The sequence below is a fragment of the Rhinopithecus roxellana genome, chromosome 14 (assembly GCF_007565055.1).
Source record: "Rhinopithecus roxellana isolate Shanxi Qingling chromosome 14, ASM756505v1, whole genome shotgun sequence".
In the NCBI taxonomy this organism is placed as follows: Eukaryota; Metazoa; Chordata; class Mammalia; order Primates; family Cercopithecidae; genus Rhinopithecus; species Rhinopithecus roxellana.
In genome coordinates, this window is record NC_044562.1 from 113640902 (window position 1) to 113664871 (window position 23970).

Consider the following 23970-nt stretch of genomic DNA (forward strand, 5'->3'; position numbering starts at 1 on the left):
CCATCATGTTTCATTTACTAACTGTGCATCCTTGAGGAAGTAATTTTAGTCCCATGAGTCTCAATTTCATCATCCATTGATTTTACATATATATTTTATATACATAATTCTATATATATTATATATATAAGATAGCTAAAATGCTGCTGATAATAAAATGATAGCATACAACATTACATGATTATTTGGAAAGTCAAATAAGATGAATTACACAAGCTTTTCGTGAACTGTAAAACTATTTACAAACGTTAAAAAACTCTGTTGACTAAGTTTGGAAGAGCTTTTCCACATATGGTGCACATTCAAATCTTTCTAATAACAGCTCTCTTGCTACCTTCTTCCATGAAGTCTTGCCTGAACCACTCAGTTCCTAATAATTTCTTCATCTCTGATCTCCCCTAGCTAATCCTCATTTATAATATCTATCACAATCTACATTACTTCAATTGTTACTATACATGTTTCATTCCCCCTGTTAGATTGGAGGAAAGCTGAGGACACTGCACCTCATGGCAACATCTTTCAAAGTGCACACCAGAGGCCCTTTCTCATAGTAGGTGCTTAGGAAATGTTTAGAAATACCCGAATAAATGCACAGAGTTTTATTCATATGTATACTTGACTATAAACTCAATGAGTATAGAATTTGTCTATCTTATTCACCAATAAATACCCAGTACTTCACGGTTCAAACTATGTAATAGGTTGAAAGATTTATCCTAAGCAAAAACAGATTGGCAAGAAGATTTGAAGAGAAAGAAATGAGCTATTTGCAATGTGCCATTGTGGCTGTTTTTTGTGGACACAAAAAATGTCCACAAGTTTCTGACACTCCTCCAATCAAAGTGTAAACAAAGTCTCTTCCCTGTCTCCTTGAAAATGGGTGGGTCTTAGTGACCTTCTTCTAACAAATAGAATGTGTCTTTCCAAGCTATATTGTGCAAGACTAACACAGCCTATGCCTTCCCATCCCCCCACCCCCCAAGTGTGCATGTCTGTGTGAGAGTATGTGTGCACACACAAAAACATGAATAGTTTTCTTGCAATTCTCCTCATTGAAATAAAGACATTGTGTTGAGAACAAATTCTATACACAGAGTTTATGGTCAATTACACATCTGACTCAGGTCACATGGAGAGGTCAAATAGGTGTTCCAACCACAGCCATAGCTGAGAATCCAGCTGACAGACAGCGTCCACCTCCAGATACACGAATGAGTGAGCATGCAGATGATTCTAGCCCACCCTTTGATGCTGCGGGGAGTAGAAGAAAGCTGTCTTCACTGAGTATTTTCCCAAATTGCAAATTCATGAGCAAAGTAAATTTTGCTGTTTCTTTAAGCCACTAAGTTTTGGAATGGTTTCTTACATAAAAATAGACAGCAAAAACAGATATGTGTGTGTTTCCCCTCAAAACATAGTATATAACATATATATTTATACATAATATATACATAACATATATGAATATATATACATATATATATTTCTTTGATAGCTTCAAAACAAGCTATCAAGGAATGGTCTCGCATAAACCTTTTATAGAAAGAGCAGAAAACTGAGGCCCAGAGAAAGTAAGAAAAACTGCCCAAGGCCTTAGAGTTATAAATAACTGAGCTACACACACACACTAACTCAAGCTGTAGTCAACTTAAGGTCAAAGTCTATATATTTTCTTCCCCATCACTGCTTTCTCCCCAGTTCTTTAGAAAAGGCACCTTCCTATAACCATTGTACCTTCTTTCAAATTTACAAGGGGGAAAACCCCAGCCATTTAATAAAAATATGCATTTAAGGATAAAAGTTGCCATTTCCTTTTTAACTAGAGCACCTCATCTCTTCTATGTTCATAAAGCAACCATGTCCTTAGGCAATTATCAGTAAAAGACTCTCAGCACATCAAAAGCCCTCCAAAGTGTTTCACATTCCCTAGGAATTCATGTCCTTAATTAGATGAAACACACTTAAATTTTAGTCGCTGTTTCTAATATTTAAAATTAGAAATTATACATATATGTTTTTGTGTGTATGTGTGTATGAATAACTTGCTTCACAGTTTCATAACTTACATCTGTAAGAACACCAGTGGACACATGACAATTGGAAATATTGGATTAGAAATGAGCTGATAAAATCTGTTTAACTGAAGTTTGGAGAATGGATATCAACAGGTATCGCAGAAGACTCATGAATGAATTTTTCATATTTATCCACCATGAGTTCTCTCTTTCAAGTAGTCATATATCTTGACCTTCTTTACTTTTTATCTCCCTATTTGGAGCTGACTACTGCAATAATAAATCTTAAAAGGTCAAAATTGTAGCATCTATCAGTTCATCAAATTTTAAAAATTTCTCATGCCACTCTTTCATATTTGAGGGTCAGTACTCCAACTCTACTGCAAAAACCAGAAGTCCTACATTTGGAGGAAAAGGGCTACTTCAAGCCAATTTGCATTATGAATGACATGTACAAGTTAAATAAAGGTCTCTCCTCTGCAAAGTATGATCTAATGCTTGAATAAAGATGGACAAGGAATTTGTAACATTTACTTAAGATCACATTGTTCGGACAAGCTTTAAAAGCTGCCTCTTGTTGAACTTCAGAGACATGAAAAACTCTTAAGTCTTTTCAATTATGGTCCCTGTGAAGGTAGTAGTGGATATCCTGGCACAGAAACTTTCATTTCTGTGGTCCTCAAACATCAATATCATGCTCCAAAATGATAGGTGGAGGTCACTAATAAGACAAAGCAGAACAAGAAAGCCTGTGATAAACCAGTACTTTATTAAGAAAATAATAAAAGTTAACATGTACTAGACACATAATAAGTGAAAAGTGCAGTGTATGTAATTCCACAGTGCCTGGAACATATCACCTGCCTAATCCAAAAGGAAAACCTATTGTAAAAGGGATACTACTGTGGCAGAGAATTCCAAATAGTCATTCTCCCCTTCTTCCTTTCCTATAGTAATAGAACACCCAAAATTTAGCAGAGCACATGGTCATCCAGAAAACAGCTAGATTTTCTAATCTCCCTGGTTTAACCATGTGGCTAAGTTCTAGCCAATGGGATGGATGATGGGATGGATGGATGGATAGACAGAGAGACAGAGAGAGACAGACAGATAGATTAGATAGATAAATAGATAATAGAATGATAAAGCAATTGCAGTAAAATGTTAGCATTTGGAAGTCTGAGTGAAGAGCATATGGGAATTCTTTGTACTGTTTTCCTAACTTTTCAAAGTCTGAAATAATATCAAATAAAAAGGTTTTAGAATAAATAAATAAAATAAATCTGCCAAGTGTAAGTCAATCACTTTTAAAAGTTAGGTACAAGTTTACTATTGGAATCATTTAAAATAGTGGTCCTAACATACATAAACAGTGTATATGACCTTCAAGGAGTTTACAGACTAGGAAACAGAATAAAACAAAGTAATATATGATTAAAAGTGTCTCTTAGCTGGTGGTTAAAAAACTTGGGCTTTAGAGCCAGAGTGCCAGCTACATCTTTTACCACCTGCGTAAATCTATAAATCAGGAAAGTTACCTAACATCTCTGTGCCTCAGTTACATCAGTGATAAAGTAGGCATCAAAAGAGTCTACTATATGGATTTGTTGTGAACAAGAAATTAGTTAATATCATTTCAAGCATATAAGTGTTGGATAAATATTAGCTATTATTCTGATAAGGTGTACAAAAGGTAAGGAAGGAAAGACTGTGTCTATCTGGGGAGGCAAAAATACTTTCTTTTCACAAATTCATTAAACTGAAATGAGAGGAAGGCACACCATCAGAATTTATAGTGAATAGCAAAGTCTGTGTTGCAAGTGTAACAGAATTGCAAATGTAGCAGCAGATGTTTGAAACAGAATATCTCAACTAAGAGTACTTGAGACATTTTGAGATGCAGTCCCTGAAATTATCTTGCAAAGTAAATATGCATTATCAACCAAGATGGTTTTGGTCTCTTCTCCTAGGGAAATGGATTCGATAGAGAAATAATGGTTTATTTTTTAGCTGTACCATTTATTTTTCTATCAAACCCTGTTCCAAGCTGATAAACATTTAGCTTTACTTCATGTCATATATTTGAAAAACAAGATTTGAAAAATCAAGATTTTTTAAATATATGACATGTAGTAAAGCTAAGATTAGATTAGATAAGTGATCACCCTTTCTACTGATGACTGTTCGATGATTATCTTATAAAGGGTATAATTTTTGATTCAATAATCAGCAGATGAAATTCCTGAGACAGTTTTCTCAATTGCGTTAGTCATTAGCCCACCCTCTGCAATATCCTTCTCCTCTTTTTTCTTACTAGCCACTCACGGTGATGGATCCTGATTGGACTAAGCCAATCATAGCCATCTGGTCAACAATTTCTCAGTTTTCCATGAAATTAGTGTTGGGCATGTGACCTATCTCTGGCAAATGACACTTATGGAGATGTGACTGGGAAATGTTTCCTTTACTGAAAAAAGACACAAAAACAAAAAAACAGAAGGCGCTAACATGTTCACCTTCTACCTTCTTTCTATCTTGAATACCTATGTTATGTTTGTATTGAAAGACACTTTTTGGGACCAAAAAGTAACAAATATAAAGAAAAAGTCAAAAGATTCTTGCCCTTCCACTATCAAGGCCCTAAATCAACGACAGTAGTCATTTACTTCCTGGCTTCTTGTTATGTAACAAATATAAGACCCAATTCTTTTAAGACACTACAAGCTGGGTGGTTATTACTTACAGCAGAATGAATTTCTAATAGGCACAACAGCCAATTTAGGATCTTAGATAATACTGATCTCCATTCTTTTAACAGTACAACTTGTTCATCAAGAAGCAGTAAATCAGAGAATTCTTTCAATATCAAAATTTTCAGGTGGAAATGATACTAAAATGTATAAGAAATGAGTCCCAGAGCTTTAAATAACTCTTCTAGCCTTGTGGATAAGAATTTAATAAATATTGAGCAAAGAACTTTAGTGCTGCAGTATTTGGTGTCATAATAAAAGTAGAGGTTAATTTTTTCAATGTCAAAAGCAGCTCGTGACTGGTATAAAGTGTAAATGTTAAACTACAGAATTTTTGAGTCCTCTAATAGCACCCAATTCCTTAATCAGTTTGTACCTGATGATCAGTTATCCCCCCATAATAAATTATTGGTAAGTAATAAGAAATCAGAGGCTTTTTGGTTAATTGTACCAAAGCCAAATCAAAAAAGTTGAGAGAACAAGCAGCATAAGTAAGAAACAATGGCCCATATTCACTACAAATTGGGACACAGGCTTTGAAAGCTCCGAAAACTTTTCTAAGGTCAAAGGCAAGCACTGTTTAACTTCCAAATCCAGGGAAGGCTTTTTCTTCAAGAGGTGGTGAAATGAACTAATATCACTTGCCATTTGTGAAGCCAAAACATGACAAAGATTGCATATTTCCAGAATACTTCATCTTTTTATTTTTTAATAAATGTATATTACAGATTACATGAATTATATCTTAGGGAAGCTAGCAGCTAGCTTCTTTGATTCAATTCAACCTTTAAAAAATAACATTGCAATTCTAATTTTGCATTGATTTTTCTAAATAAAGTATTAATGTGTCAAAAGAACATCAAATTTCTGAAGTATTTTCCCATTTGTCTTCTGCTAATTTCATAGTCAGAATATCACAGATATAGGCCATAGACTTGGCATCAAAAGCAGTGGAATCAGATCTTATAATTGGCCTCAAAGCATGTCTAGATTTCAACAACAGTTCAATGGAGAACAGTAGGAAGAAAAGGCTGAGGCTAGGTTTCAAACTAATGGCTGTAAGTATCCAGCTTCCCAATTCACAAACAACCTGACGCTTTCAGCTCTGATTTTGATGGGCATAAATGTGTAAAGGGTATAAGCTAATGGGTTGGCATATGACAACAGACTCTGACAAAGTAATGCATACTCAGGTGGGAACGACTATTTTGTTGCCAGAGTAAGGGAGTCAGTTCATTAGAATTGAAATAGTAAGCCAGAATTAGTTGGAGCTATAAAGAGTTGGTCTCCCCTCACAGAGAAAAGGTCTAGGGAGATAGGTTGGGTCCCAGCCAAAGGATTCTGAAGAGTCCTGCAGATGCCTAGACATAGAAAGTACGTAAATTACAGGGCTAGTAGGAAAAGGATTTGGCTTACTAAATACACTGATGATCAGGAGTGACTTGATAACAGTTTCAGGGCAGCAAAACTAAATGCAAACCCTACACTGACACCTAACGGGTTGCAATGTGTGGCTACGGTCAGCTGAGGGAATGTATCAAGTTATGTCTGCAGATAGAAAAACTTCATAATCATCGCCTGTGCAAGGCTGGAACAGGTAGTAACTGCCGTTCTGAATGAAAGCACTTAACTAAAAATGTTCTTTAGTGAATGGTGATGGCCTGTGCATCATTGGGATTTATGGCTAATAAGCTATTATGATAAGCAGAGTCAAGTTTTACAAGCTGTGAGATGAGAACTGACTGCAAATTCCTACCACAGATTCAGCAGAAGTATTTCAAACACATTGCGTGATGTCTTATCCTACTATTAAAGGTGAGTTTCTGCACAAATAGTATATGTACTACGCTATTTGTGTATAGTGGCTGGATGAAAAACACCTCGCTTCGTTAAATGTCTTAGGACATCTTCATCCACTGCCCACCAATATCTAAAAAAATTCCTGGGGGCGGAGCAAGATGGCCGAATAGGAACAGCTCCAGTCTCCAACTCCCAGCGCGAGCGACACAGAAGACCGGTGATTTCTGCATTTTCAACTGAGGTACTGGGGTCATCTCACTAGGGAGTGCCGGACAATCGGTGCTGGTCAGCTGCTGCAGCCTGACCAGCGAGAGCTGAAGCAGGGCGAGGCATCGCCTCACCTGGAAGCGCAAGGGGGAAGGGGATCCGTTTTCCTAGCCAGGGGAACTGAGACACACAACACCTGGAAAATCGGGTAACTCCCACCCCAATACTGCGCTGTAAGCATACAGGCACACCAGAATATATCCCACACCTGGCCGGGAGGGTCCCACGCCCACGAAGCCTCCCTCACTGCTAACACAGCAGTCTGCCGCGATCTATCCGCAAGGCAGCAGCGAGGCTGGGGGAGGGGCGCCCGCCATTGCTGAGGCTTAAGTAGGTAAACAAAGCCGCTGCGAAGCTCGAACTGGGTGGAGCTCACAGCAGCTCAAGGAAGCCTGCCTGTCTCTGTAGTCTCCACCTCTGGGGACAGCGCACAGCTGAAGACCAACAGGGGAAGTAGCAGGAGCCGGTGCAGACGCGAACGACTCTGTCTGACAGCTTTGGGGAGAGCCGTGGATCTCCCAACGCGGAGGTTGAGATCTGAGAACGGACAGACTGCCTGCTCAGGTGTGTCCCTGACCCCTGAGTAGCCTAACTGGGAGAAATCCCCCACTAGGGGCAGTCTGACACCCCACACCTCACAGGGTGGAGTACACCCCTGAGAGGAAACTTCCAAAGGAAGAATCAGACAGGTACACTCGCTGTTCAGCAATATTCTATCTTCGGCAACCTCTGCTGCTGATACCCAGGCAAACAGGGTCTGGAGTGGACCTCGAGCAATCTCCAACAGACCAACAGACAGTCCTTCTGACTGTCAGAAGGAAAACTATCAAACAGGAAGGACACCTATACCAAAACCCCATCAGTACGTCACCACCATCAAAGACCAGAGACAGATAAAACCACAAAGATGGGGAAGAAGCAGGGCAGAAAAGCTGGAAATTCAAAAAATAAGAGCGCATCTCCCCCTGCAAAGGAGCGCAGCCCATCGCCAGCAACGGATCAAAGCTGGTCAGAGAATGACTTGGACGAGAGGAGAGAAGAAGGCTTCAGTCCATCAAACTTCTCAGAGCTAAAGGAGGAATTACGTACCCAGCGCAAAGAAACTAAAAATCTTGAAAAAAGAGTGGAAGAATTGACAGCTAGACTAATTAATGCAGAGAAGATCATAAACGAAATGACAGAGATGAAAACCATGACACGAGAAATACGTGACAAATGCACAAGCTTCAGTAACCGACTCGATCAACTGGAAGAAAGAGTATCAGCGATTGAGGATCAGATGAATGAAATGAAGCGAGAAGAGAAACCAAAAGAAAAAAGAAGAAAAAGAAATGAGCAAAGCCTGCAAGAAGTATGGGATTACGTAAAAAGACCAAATCTGCGCCTGATTGGGGTGCCTGAAAGTGAGGGGGAAAATGGAACCAAGTTGGAAAACACTCTTCAGGAAATCATCCAGGAGAACTTCCCCAACCTAGTAGGGCAGGCCAACATTCAAATTCAGGAAATACAGAGAACGCCACAAAGATACTCCTCCAGAAGAGCAACTCCAAGACACATAATTGCCAGATTCACCAAAGTTGAAATGAAGGAAAAAATCTTAAGGGCAGCCAGAGAGAAAGGTCGGGTTACCCACAAAGGGAAGCCCATCAGACTAACAGCAGATCTCTCGGCAGAAACTCTACAAGCCAGAAGAGAGTGGGGGCCAATATTCAACGTTCTTAAAGAAAAGAATTTTAAACCCAGAATTTCATATCCAGCCAAACTAAGTTTCATCAGTGAAGGAGAAATAAAATCCTTTACAGATAAGCAAATGCTTAGAGATTTTGTCACCACCAGGCCTGCCTTACAAGAGACCCTGAAGGAAGCACTAAACATGGAAAGGAACAACCGGTACCAGCCATTGCAAAAACATGCCAAAATGTAAAGACCATCGAGGCTAGGAAGAAACTGCATCAACTAACGAGCAAAATAACCAGTTAATATCATAATGGCAGGATCAAGTTCACACATAACAATATTAACCTTAAATGTTAATGGACTAAATGCTCCAATTAAAAGACACAGACTGGCAAACTGGATAAGGAGTCAAGACCCATCAGTCTGCTGTATTCAGGAGACCCATCTCACATGCAGAGACATACATAGGCTCAAAATAAAGGGATGGAGGAAGATCTACCAAGCAAATGGAGAACAAAAAAAAGCAGGGGTTGCAATCCTTGTCTCTGATAAAACAGACTTTAAACCATCAAAGATCAAAAGAGACAAAGAAGGCCATTACATAATGGTAAACGGGATCAATTCAACAGGAAGAGCTAACTCTCCTAAATATATATGCACCCAATACAGGAGCACCCAGATTCATAAAGCAAGTCCTTAGGGACTTACAAAGAGACTTAGACTCCCATACAATAATAATGGGAGACTTCAACACTCCGCTGTCAACATTAGACAGATCAACGACACAGAAAGTTAACAAGGATATCCAGGAATTGAACTCATCTCTGCACCAAGCGGACCTAATAGACATCTATAGAACTCTCCACCCCAAATCAACAGAATATACATTCTTCTCAGCACCACATCGCACTTATTCCAAAATTGACCACATAATTGGAAGTAAAGCACTCCTCAGCAAATGTAAAAGAACAGAAATTATAACAAACTGTCTCTCAGACCACAGTGCAATCAAACTAGAACTCAGGACTAAGAAAATCAATCAAAACCGCTCAACTACATGGAAACTGAACAACCTGCTCCTGAATGACTACTGGGTACATGACGAAATGAAAGCAGAAATAAAGATGTTCTTTGAAACCAATGAGAACAAAGATACAACATACCAGAATCTCTGGGACACATTTAAAGCAGTGTGTAGAGGGAAATTTATAGCACTAAATGCCCACAAGAGAAAGCAGGAAAGATCTAAAATTGACACACTAACATCACAATTAAAAGAACTAGAGAGGCAAGAGCAAACACATTCAAAAGCTAGCAGAAGGCAAGAAATAACTAAGATCAGAGCCGAACTGAAGGAGATAGAGACACAAAAAACCCTCCAAAAAATCAATGAATCCAGGAGTTGGTTTTTTGAAAAGATCAACAAAATTGACAGACCGCTAGCAAGGCTAATAAAGAAGAAAAGAGAGAGGAATCAAATCGATGCAATAAAAAATGATAAAGGGGATATCACCACCGACCCCACAGAAATACAAACTACCATCAGAGAATACTATAAACTGCCTCTACGCAAATCAACTAGAAAATCTAGAAGAAATGGATAATTTCCTGGACACTTACACTCTCCCAAGGCTAAACCAGGAAGAAGTTGAATCCCTGAATAGACCAATAGCAGGCTCTGAAATTGAGGCAACAATTAATAGCCTACCCACCAAAAAAAGTCCAGGACCAGATGGATTCACAGCTGAATTCTACCAGAGGTACAAGGAGGAGCTGGTACCATTCCTTCTGAAACTATTCCAATCAATAGAAAAAGAGGGAATCCTCCCTAACTCATTTTATGAGGCCAACATCATCCTGATACCAAAGTCTGGCAGAGACACAACAAAAAAAGAGAATTTTAGACCAATATCCCTGATGAACATTGATGCAAAAATTCTCAATAAAATACTGGCAAACCGGATTCAGCAGCACATCAAAAAGCTTATCCACCATGATCAAGTGGGCTTCATCCCTGGGATGCAAGGCTGGTTCAACATTCGCAAATCAATAAACGTAATCCAGCATATAAACAGAACCAAAGACAAGAACCACATGATTGTCTCAATAGATGCAGAAAAGGCTTTTGACAAAATTCAACAGCCCTTCATGCTAAAAACGCTCAATAAATTCGGTATTGATGGAACGTATCTCAAAATAATAAGAGCCATTTATGACAAACCCACAGCTAATATCATACTGAATGGGCAAAAACTGGAAAAATTCCCTTTGAAAACTGGCACAAGACAGGGATGCCCTCTCTCACCACTCCTATTCAACATAGTGTTGGAAGTTCTGGCTAGGGCAATCAGGCAAGAGAAAGAAATCAAGGGTATCCAGTTAGGAAAAGAAGAAGTCAAATTGTCCCTGTTTGCAGATGACATGATTGTATATTTAGAAAACCCCATCGTCTCAGCCCAAAATCTCCTTAAGCTGATAAGCAACTTCAGCAAAGTCTCAGGATACAAAATTAATGTGCAAAAATCACAAGCATTCTTATACACCAGTAACAGACAAGCAGAGAGCCAAATCAGGAATGAACTTCCATTCACAATTGCTTCAAAGAGAATAAAATACCTAGGAATCCAGCTTACAAGGGATGTAAAGGACCTTTTCAAGGAGAACTACAAACCACTGCTCAGTGAAATAAAAGAGGACACAAACAAATGGAAGAACATACCATGCTCATGGATAGGAAGAATCAATATCGTGAAAATGGCCATACTGCCCAAGGTTATTTATAGATTCAATGCCATCCCCATCAAGCTACCAATGAGTTTCTTCACAGAATTGGAAAAAACTGCTTTAAAGTTCATATGGAACCAAAAAAGAGCCCGCATTGCCAAGACAATCCTAAGTCAAAAGGACAAAGCTGGAGGCGTCACGCTACCTGACTTCAAACTATACTACAAGGCCACAGTAACCAAAACAGCATGGTACTGGTACCAAAACAGAGATATAGACCAATGGAACAGAACAGAGTCCTCAGAAATAATACCGCACATCTACAGCCATCTGATCTTTGACAAACCTGAGAGAAACAAGAAATGGGGAAAGGATTCCCTATTTAATAAATGGTGCTGGGAAAATTGGCTAGCCATAAGTAGAAAGCTGAAACTGGATCCTTTCCTTACCCCTTATACGAAGATTAATTCAAGATGGATTAGAGACTTAAATGTTAGACCTAATACCATAAAAACCCTAGAAGAAAATCTAGGTAGTACCATTCAGGACATAGGCATGGGCAAGGACTTCATGTCTAAAACACCAAAAGCAACGGCAGCAAAAGCCAAAATTGACAAATGGGATCTAATTAAACTAAAGAGCTTTTGCACAGCAAAAGAAACTACCATCAGAGTGAATAGGCAACCTACAGAATGGGAGAAAATTTTTGCAACCTACTCATCTGACAAAGGGCTAATATCCAGAATCTACAAAGAACTCAAACAAATATATGAGAAAAAAACAAACAACCCCATCAAAAAGTGGGGAAAGGATATGAACAGACATTTCTCAAAAGAAGATATTCATACAGCCAACAGACACATGAAAAAATGCTCATCGTCACTCGCCATCAGAGAAATGCAAATCAAAACCACAATGAGATACCATCTCACACCAGTTAGAATGGCAATCATTAAGAAGTCAGGAAACAACAGGTGTTGGAGAGGATGTGGAGAAATAGGAACACTTTTACACTGTTGGTGGGATTGTAAACTAGTTCAACCATTATGGAAAACAGTATGGCAATTCCTCAAGGATCTAGAACTAGATGTACCATATGACCCAGCCATCCCACTACTGGGTATATACCCAAAGGATTATAAATTATTCTACTACAAAGACACATGCACACGTATGTTTATTGCAGCACTATTCACAATAGCAAAGACTTGGAATCAACCCAAATGTCCATCTGTGACAGACTGGATTAAGAAAATGTGGCACATATACACCATGGAATACTATGCAGCCATAAAAAAGGATGAGTTTGCGTCCTTTGTAGGGACATGGATGCAGCTGGAAACCATCATTCTTAGCAAACTATCACAAGAAGAGAAAACCAAACACCGCATGTTCTCACTCATAGGTGGGAACTGAACAATGAGATCACTTGGACTCGGGAAGGGGAACATCACGCACTGGGGCCTATCATGGGGAGGGGGGAGGGGGGAGGAGGGAGGGATTGCATTGGGGAGTTATACATGATATAAATGATGAATTGATGGGTGCTGACGAGTTGATGGGTGCAGCACACCAACATGGCATAAGTATACATATGTAACAAACCTGCACGTTATGCACATGTACCCTAGAACTTAAAGTATAATAAAAAAATATATATATATATATAAAAAAAAAAAAAATTCCTAGCTGATCTTGAAATCACCAAATCCAATTGCAATTATATTATCTCTCCTTCATATGCTTCTGCTTCTTTGGTGAACATTTTAATAACATTTTTATACATTTCTGTCAACTGGCTATTCTAATAGTATAAATCCCAAGAACCATTTTAAGTTCTTTCTGAAAAGCACTTTGCTTTCCTTGAATTGTTTGTGTTGTCTTCTATTCAACCAAGGGACTCATCTGGAAATAAAATGATTCACAAATCAGTTCCTGGAGTATTAACTGGGTAATCATTATGATTAGCGTCAACCACTCTGACAAAAACAAACACATAACTTGTACACAAATACTATATTGAAAATATACCTTTACCAATAATTGATATATTACTGCCTGAATTTACTTACTTGATTATATTTCAGATATTGAGCCTTTGTTAAGAACTGTTGTAGATACTGCAATGTCCTAGGGTATTTTACCCAGCAAGTGCATACCCAGTTGATTAACAAGATATCCATATCCAGCTGCTATATGCGTTTCTTAGGATTCCTTTTACTGCAAGTGATAGAAACCACTGAAAACTAGTCTGAACCACCCCCCACCAAAATGTCAATTTCAGTGAAATTGATCAAAAGAGCAGCAGACATGACTGCATTTGATTTGAAATTTGGTCCCTTATTTTCCAGGTTACAAAGTAAAATGTTTTTGTTTTTAAGATTATAAATCTTAAAGTTGGCTGATGCAGAGAAAGCCACTCTAATATAAAACCTGCCAATAAGGCAATTCTATAAGTTAACCCCTTTGATAATTTTTCTGAGATACCATAATTGAGAGACTGCATTAGTATGATGATTTTCCAACATCCATACATGAAAATGTTATATTGTCCTGTTGTTTATACTAAAAGATCAGGACTACCTGTATTGTGGGCAATTTCCTTAAACATTCTCTTTTCCATGTAACGTTGCTTGCTGTGCATTTATTTGTATGAAATAATCTTTCCTAACCCTGAAATTTTGATTTCATTTGATTTGAACGTACATTCTCACCTTTTCCTTCATCTTTCTAAGTCACTTTTGAAAGTAGGTCTCTTACATTCTGTGTAGAGATGGGTTTCACATTTTTTCTTTGTTTTGTTTTTAACAAATCTAGTCATCTGCTTTCTTCCTGTTGTTCCTTAAATTAGGCAACTTTATTTATTTATTTATTTATTTATTTATTTATTTACTTACTTACTTACTTACTTACTTACTTTATTTTTTATTTTTTTCTGAGACAGAGTCTTGCTGGAGTGCAGTGGCACAATCTCAGCTCATTGCAACCTCCGCCTCCCAAGTTCAAGCAATTCTCCTGCCTCAGCCTCTCGAGTAGCTGGAATTACAGGCACCTGCCACCATGCCCAGCTAATTTTTGTATTTTTAGTAGAGATGGGGTTTTGCCATGTTGGCCATGATGGCCTCAAACTCCTACCTCGGGTGATCCACCCACCTCGGCCTCCCAAAGTACTGGGATTACAGGCATGAGCCACTGCACCTGGACTAACTTTATTTTCTTTATATTAGAATTGTCGTTGTTATTCTGACATAATTTTGGATTTACTTCTGCTATTTTATATTTGTGACTTGTATTTTTAAACATTATGTGTGTGTTGTCATTGTTGTTTCATTTTATTTTGTTGTTTGTCTATTTGTTTTGGTTCACAAAAGTACTTTTTCTTTGACAGTAATTTGAAAACTGAAATATTTCTTCCCTTTTCACCCATTTCCCACTAGTGTTTTAGTTAACTCCTCTGGAATATTCACGCCAGGACATCTTTATCAAAATATTATTGTATTACCCACCCAGTACATGCCCTCACTTGATTTCATTCCTTACCTTTATAGTTTTATCATATATACATATGTGAGTGTGCAAGCACACTGACACATAAATATGCTTTCTTAATCCACTATTTGATTTCAGCTGTTTTAGGATTCATATAATCATTCCATATGTATCATTTTAAGATTTCTTTCTCAAAATCATGTTTTAGAGATTCATCCAGATTGATGTGTGCAGCTGCAGTTCATTAATTTCCACTGCAATAGAGAATGCTACTGTAGGAAGACAGCACAAATTGTGTAATCATTTAACTGAGTCTGGATATTCTGGTACATATGCAAATCTGGTAGTGGCTACTGTATAAGAGTTTCTCTGGTGTGCATAATATGCATAGTTATGAGTTATTTTGATAATCAAAGGGGTATAGTCATGGTCATCTTTATAAGATAAATGCAGTATGTTCCCAAAAGTGTTGTTCCAATTTTTAAACCCAGTAACAATATGTGAGTGCCCCCATTGCTCCACATTCTTGGTAGCAAGTGACACTGTCAAGCACTTTCATTGTTACCACTATAGGGCATATGAAATGAAATAACTCACTGTGGTTTTCAGTTGTGTTTCCTTTATAACATGTAAGCTTGAGGATATTTTCAGGTCTGTTGACCATCATTTTGTCCCTGTCTAAAATGGTCATTCAGGTCTTTTATTCATTTTTTAAAGGGTATTTTAAAAGGGACTATTTTTCTTACTGATTGATAGTTGATCTGTATATATTCAGGGCACTAACTCTGTGTTAGTTTAATATACTCAGACATCTTCTTTATGAATTGCCTGGTCACTATTTTATGATGTCTTTGATAAACATAAATTCTTAATTTTAATCTAGATGAATTTATTAATTTTCCCTATACAATTATACTTTTTCAGACTTATTTAAGAAATCCTTCACCATCCAAGGTCATGAAGATATTCTCTTATATTATCAATTAAAAGTCGTAAAGTTTTGTCATTGACATTAAAGTTCAGTTCATCTGGAATTGTGTGTGTGTGTGTGTGCATGTGTGTGTGAGAGAGAGAGAGGAAGAGAGAGAGACAGAAGCTACAGATCCATTGAAGTATTTTTTTCAAAATGAATAATCAATTTTTCTGGCAGTGTTGATTAAATTCTTCATGCTTTCCCTATGGGTCTCCAATGCTAACTTTGTCATAAATTAGGCCACTTATATGGTTGGCCTTTGTGTCCCCACCCAACTCTCATCTTGAACTGTAATCTCCAAGTGTTGAGGGAGAGACCTAGTGGGAAGAGAATGGTTTATGGGAGTTGTTTCCCCCATGCTGTTCTGGTGATAGTGAGTGAATTCTCAGGAGATCTGATGGTTTCATAAATGGAGGTTTTTTCTGCACTCTCACACACTTCTCTCTCCTGCCACCATGTGAGAAGGTCCAAGTTTGCTTCCCTTTCACCTTTACCATATTGTAAGTTTCCTGAGGCTTCCCCCATCATGTGGAACTATGAGTCAATTAAACCTCTTTCCTTTATAAATTACCTAGTCTCGGGTAGTATCTTTACAGCAGTGTGAAGACACTAATACAGCCACCATGTATTTGTGAGTCTGTGTCAAAATTCACTATTTTTGCTATTCAATTTGTATATAATTACAGATATTTATTGTCTTCATTACTATATTTGTATTATAAGTTGATATTTAAAAGACCAACTCCTCCCCAGATTCTTTTTCTTCAGGAATGACTTTGTTACTTGAGGTCATTTTTACTTCCAAATCTATTTGTTTGGAAAGCTTCTTTCAAGTTTTTATTATGATTTTTATTAACATTACATTGAAATGATAGGTTAATTAGGGGGAGAATTGACATTATAAAGCTACTATCTTCCTCTTTATAGACATGCTACATTTCACCATTTACTCAGGTCTTCTTTAATGACTTTCGGTAACAATCTTATTACTTTCTACATAAAAGTCATTTTATTTATTTTATTTTATTTTTTTGAGACAGGGTCTCATTCTGTCGCCCAAGCTGGAGTGTAGTAGCATGATCTCAGCTCACTACAACCTCTGCCTCCTGGGTTCAAGGGATCCTCCTACCTCAGCCTCCCAAGTAGGTGGGGCCACAGGCACGTGCCACCACATCCAGCTAATTTTTTGTATTTTTGGTATAAATGGGGTTTTGCCATATTGTCCAGACTGGTCTTGAACTCCTGTCTTCAAGTAATCTGCTCACCTCAGCCTCCCAAAGTACTGGGATTACAGGCCTGAGCCACCACACCTTGCCCATAAAAGTCATTTCAAACCTTATTTTTTGTTATTTTACTAATGTAAATAATATGCTTTTAAATTAATATATTGATTACCTATTGTTGAGAAATAACCCACACCAAAACTCAGTAGCTTAGAAACCACCAATGTTTTATTCCTCTTGACTCTAGCATCTGGGCTGGGTGGTTTCTTTGCTAGAAACTAACAAAGACACAGGGTATCTGCTAGAACCGGATGGTACAAGACATCTTTTTCACCCATATGACTGTTGTCTCTGCAGGAATGGAAGCAACAACTGGGAGCTGGATAAGTGTGTCCCCCTCTTATGCAGCTTTCCCATGTCACATGCTTATGTCTGCACACAGCATGATGGCCTCAGCATAGCTGAACCTCTTGCTTGGTGACTGCTTCCAAGAGAAATGAAGCAGAAACCCCCTAGTCCCTTAAAGGTTCCTGGAATTGGCACAACGTAACTATTGCCCTGTTATGTTGGACCAATTCAGTCACAAGTACATCCCAATTTCAAGGGAAAGAGAAATAGACTCTACTTCTTGATGGGAGGAGTGACATATGCAAATAAGAAGGAAAGGAATTGATGATAGCCTTGGGCCAAAACAACTCACGTCACTCTCAATTGCTAAATAGACTCACCCTCACTTGGGACCCCCATATTTTATCTCCTTATGGTATCAGATGTAGATATGAAATCCAGTATGTTGTCATCTAAATATGGACTATTTGGGGGAGAAGATGATTCTCCTCAGATTCAGTTCTTCAGGAGTAGAGACCTGTGAACTAAAAGTATATATTATCTGTCCCCTAAACACCCAACAAATAATAGTGAGGCAAAAACAGAATAAATACATTAGTCCTTTCTCCTTATAAAGTAGAAAAAGAAACATATAGCAATTTTACTGTTCCAGAGCAATTCTGAAACATAACCAATCATATACTCCCAGTTCTCTATGTTACAAGAACAAGAAATGTTTCTGGACTTGGCCCCAGTTCTGCTCTCTTGAGATATTTATGGCCTGTGGCTCTGCCCTCTGAATCATCCTTCCTTTCCCATGTAAATATTCCATGTTTGCTGCTGAATAGATTTGTTACTCTGCCTACTGCTTACATAAGGTTGGGAGCCATAAAACTGCTTTTCATTTTAGTATAATCTCTCTCTTTTTATTCTATCTTGCGATGCTGTCCTCAGTACAGTTTTCTTAAAAGCTTGGTGGATTTCCTATGAATTTTATTTCATTTGGCTCCATTAGACAAAAGTTTCACCCACAGATACTGTCTAGGCAAAATACTCCCTTTAAGTCAGAGTGCTGTGGGGCAACACATTTAAAGTTCTTAGAAGCCTTTTTGTCAGACTCAGAAGGTGTTTGAGGCACTTACTCCAATCTTTGAAATGTTTTCAGAAACAATCTCATAGCCATGCACCTGATTTGATTTTAACACTAAGGTAAGTATTTTACTGACAATTCCCTGCATTTGATCTTTCCCTTGAGGCCATTTCTTACTCTGAGGGCCTTCTGTCAGCTGAAAAGGCTGGTAATGAGAAACAGCTTAATTTTCCAAACTAGCAAATCTAATCTAAGAAGATTAGACTTTTTCCCCTAACATCTGGTATAAACTGAGCAGCTTCTTTACTATTTTGTCTCTCTTCGTGTACCTATTATAGACAGTTTACAACATTCTGCTAGAAATCTTAGCCAAACCCACAGTCCATTAGATTCACTTGCTTTCTTCCATGTAGCTGTAGGCAATGGTGCTGCCAGACATTCCACCACTACATTAACATGGATTGTCTTTTTCACCAGCCTCCAGTAACAATTTCCTCACTGAATCTTATGCTTCCTTTCACTCACTGCTCAGTAACAAAATCAGGATCACATTTTAGGTTTCTGTTACGGCCACACCCTACATGTAGGTTCCGCATTCTGTTACAGTTATCTATTGTTGCATAACTTACTACCCCAAAATGTAGCAGTTTAAAACACAGATATATAATTTTTTAATAATTCTCCAATTTGGATTTGGCTCAGCCGGCCAGTTCCTCCACCTTGTAAGTTCTCTTCCAGAGCAAATGTCCAAGATGCCTGCTTCCCTTAGCTCGTGCCCCAGCAGGGATGATGGAATAGTGGGGATGTCACTAGGCATCCTCTGTCTCTGTCTCTCTGTCTCTCTCTCTCTCGCTCGCTCTCCATGTGGGTAGATTGTGCTTCCTCACAGCATGATGTTGTCACAGTTGTTTGACTTTCTACATGGTGGCCAGCTTCTAAGAATTAAAAAGAACAAGCTGCCAGTCCTCTTAAATGCCAGGTCTGGAATCCACCTACCATCACTGCTACCACATTCCATTGCAAGGACAGGCAAGACTCAAAGGAATGGGAAATAGATTCAGTTTTTAAAGTGAGGAGTAGCACGCATATTGATGGTGACCACACTTGGAAACTAACACTGTTAAATTTTTTTGATTCTTTAAAATTGATAAAATTGATCCTTTAAAATTGATAGAAATAAAACAGCTTTTACTGAATGTATTATTTCAGAAAACCTTTAGAAGTTCTTTTAATTTCTAATAATTTGTCTATCAATTACTTTCAGTTTTCTGTGTAAACAATCATATCATCTGTGGCAAGGACCTCCAATGCAATCTGATCACTGTCTTGGCTTAGATATGATTATGCACAAAATAATCCAAACAATGCACATGCTTCTATCTTAAGTTAACTCTAGAACTTACCATCTTTGGAGTCCTCATTAATGTGAACAAGTCTGGACCAAACATATTCTTGCAAAAACATTTTTTAAAAATCAGTATCTGCACAATATTTAGAGAAACATATTGCATTCTTAAAAGAATATCTGTACCCAAATATGATTGCTGTAAAAAGGCTAAGTGTAGCAATTATAGTGTTACTCTCTGAAGCAACTGTGTTTGGAACTGACAAATAATCTCTGTCTTAATAATGCCCCCACTTAAACATGGCATAATTTGCAAATACGAAAACCAAATATTTGCTTTGTGTAAGCCCTGATTTAAAACATGAATCAAGGACCATAGCATCTGAGTTTCTCAACCATCCTCTCATACCTATCAGCTTTATGACTTATAAATGTTTAACCTGTAAGTCTGTCAGTGTTGCCATCTTTAAAATGGACTATAGCCTGGGCAAAGTGGCTCACACCTGTAATCTCAGCACTTTGAAAGGCCATGGTGAGAGAATCGCTTGAGGCCAGGAGTTTGAAAATAGCTTGGGCAACATAGCAAGACCTCATCTCTACTTAAAACAATTAAAAAAAATCCAGGCATGATGGCATACACCTGTAATCTCAACTACTTGGGGAGACTGAGACAGGAAGATTGGTTGAGTCCAGAAGTTAGAGGCTGCAGTGAGCTATGATCATGTCATAGCATTCCAACCTGGGGAATAGAGAAAGACTGTCTCTAAAAATAAATAAATAAAGTAGAACTATAATTATTGCCTTGCCTATGGAAGGCAATTACTATGAATATGGTGTCAAAAGATTTATATAAAAGCAGTTTTTTAAATTATCAGTGTCTTGAAAATATATAAGACGATGTTTTTGTGACATAACTTTTCTCACTTAAAAACAAGGTGTTTCCCAGAAATACTTGTTTGCACTCCTATTGACATAATTTCCAAGAGTCCACAATTCTTGTATGTGAATTTATCACAGTATTTTGATGCTGGCCCATAAGAGAAGTTTTTGGAGCCTGAGATTACACTTGGGATATCCACTAGAGCTGACAGAATCTCTGTTGTCATTCTACTGTCCTCCTGTTATTTGTTTCTCCTATTTTCTCTATGTCATATTCTACAGTTAATTCTATGACAGCATTAGATGAGGATTTGTTCTATTTATCCTGCTCATGTATTCTTGTTTTGCTTTTTTTTTTTTTTTTAACCAAAGGACTCGTGTCTTTCAACTATTGGAATTTTCAGCCATTATCTCTTCCAATATTGCCTGTCCCTGATTCTCTCTATTCTTACTTTTTTTTTTTTTTTTTTAATTCCTGTTAAACTTCTGTTGGACCATTTCATTAGAGCTTCTGTAATGTTTTTTTTTTTTTTTTTTTTTTTTTTTTTTTTTTTTTTTTTACCTCTCTTGATATCTCCCATCTGTTTATCTCCTATCTTCCATCTGTTTATCACTCTATAATACATTCTGGATGATTCCTCAGATCTATCTTCCAGTTTGATTTGGTTCTTTGCTCAAATCTGTCTTTTTGCTTTATATTTTCTTGTTCTCTCATTATGGTTTCAGTTTCCTCTTTCTCTCTTTAATGATTGTAAGCATACTTATCCTATATTTTTGCCTACATATTTACACATTTTGGATTGTGACTAAAATACTCATTTTCCTGGGAGTTTTTGTTTGTTTGTTTGTTTGTTTCGTATCTGATGAATCTCTCTTGCCAAAATTTAATTCTTCTGTGTGGATTATAATTTTTTAAGCCTGAGTTTAATTGGGCTGTCCACAATTATTCCAGTTCTGTTCTCTTTCTGGTATAATGATTATATTTCCCTGTGCCCACTGAAGTTAGGTGTGCTCAGATACTCTCTTTAAACAGCAAAATGTGAAGACAATTAACTTGTGACATTTACTTGTAGAAGTTTTACAAACTGGAATTTTATTCATCATGCCCCCTTGTTCCTGCCTTGACCATTACGTGGGTCAAGTTGGAGCCACAGTCAGCATGAGTTCCCATGTGACAACAGTGACAGAGGCCTCTGGCAGCAGCAGCTGGACATGCGGTGTGAGCCAGCTTAAGCTGTCCTGTGTCGACTAAATTAATTTGCCTTCACCATGGTTTACTCTTTCATGAGAACCCTCACTTTCTCAGATTATGGACGAATCCTGATATTTACTTTACATTCAATATGTATAAAAATTTTGCTGGTTATTAGCATCTCTGTAACTTTACAGTGAGAAGAAAGTCTTTCAATATTAGCTAATTTGACTGTGTTCCTGGAAGCCAGCATGTAAACTACTGGTCATTCAGTTTACAATTTTAAATGCATTGCTAATAAAAGCCATAATACATGTATATTTATATGCCGTCTGACCATGCCTGTTACACTGAACAAAAGAAAGAACAGGGCAATGAATCCAGAAAAAGATGCAAGTCAAACTTCTACAGTTAGGACCAATTATGGGAGATGAGTTTTAACATGAATATTTGAAATTACTATCCACTTTTAGCAAAAAAAAAAACAAAAAACAAAAAAACAAAAAAAAAACAAAAAAAACAAAAATGCATTGCTTTTAAAAACATATGGGTTTTTTTTCAAATTATTTCAAAGGTAGCATCTGGGAAGTTATTTGCTAAAACCATTAGTGTCATATTCATATAAATTAAAACTGTAAAGTTCTAAAAATCAGTTTATGTAGGACAAAGATTAACCAAGTTTAATATTAATTATCAAAATTTCCAGAAAGGACCGGGTGTGGTGGCTCACACCTGTAATCCTAGCACTGTAGGAGGCCAAGGCAGGTGGCTCATCTGAGGTCAGGAGTTCAAGACCAGCCTGGCCAACATGGTGAAACCCCATCTCTACTAAAAATACAAAAATTAGCCCGGCATGGTGGTCCATGCCTGTAGTCCCAGCTACTTGGGAGGCTGAGGCAGGAGAATCATTTGAGCCCGGGAGGCAGAGGTTGCACTGAGCTGAGACTAAGCCATTATACTGCAGCCTGGGCAACAGAGCTAGACTCCATCACTAAATAAATAAATTAATTAATTAATTCCAGAGAGTATCTGTATGGCTAATACTGGAATTGCCATACACTTTATCAAGATTTTCATTCTCTCTGCTCTGATCTATTCTATTTTTTACTCAGTGACTGGCACCTAATACACAGTGTCGAACTGAATTGTGTTACTTTTTATTAGTCTTATGCTACAAAAAGCAACAATTAAAGTCTGGGAAGACTAAGTGAATAGTTCAGTAGCTTTTGCCTAGTGGGTTAGTCAAAGAGTAAAGACTAGAAATGGAATACTCTCAGACATGCTTGCTGTTAAATCAGTGATTACCAAACTATAATCAAAGGATATCTTTTTAGAATTAAAGAGTCCTTTATGAGAATTTTAAAATGCTTTGTCTTCATTTTGGCAATGTTCTAAAAAATTAACATAAACACATTCTGAGTTATCTGAAAGGTTAAGAAGATTGCCTTATAACCAATTTTTGCTCATGATTCGAGAATCAGTTTTGTGTGTCTCATGATCAAGGTGAGGCCAACCAGTCCCTTATGTCCTAAGCCAGTGAAAAACAGAGAAGCAGATAAAATAAATGATGTATTCACACCAGTGAGACCAAACAGCATTGCAGCGCACTAGTGATCACATAACACATTAACACCAGCTTGCCACACTCTACAAAATTAGTGCCTAGGTAAATACTATGATTCCACTGTGAGTGGCCCACTTAGTTCCACAATCAAATTTTTCTTCCACATTTAAGTAATGTCAATTTACACTTTATTGATTTTGTGATTTTGTTTTTGATTGAATGTTTTGTTAGGTTTTACAGTGGTAGAATAAGTTATATGCATAAGAAGGTTATTGCTAGTTTAATAAATTTAAGTCAACATTGGAGAGTCACAAGAATTATATCCTTTAAATGGAACTTATGCAATACTGAAGTTTCTCAAACATTGTACTATTTAAAATATCAATTCAAAACAGCCTACTGTAAGAGCATTAGAATATTTACATTCATTATCTCCAATTTAGGTCTCATATAAATAGAATCATCAATATACACAAGGAACAAATGCTGATTCTTTCTCTGTCCTAAGGATTTCTCATATTACTGAGGCTAAAACAGAGTTCAAAAATATTCCTTTCTTATGAGGTCAGTGAATTCTAATCAGCCAGTTGTCTTTATGAATGCTTTCAATTATACAAGTAGTTAATTACTGTCAGTCAACTAAAAACAGCTT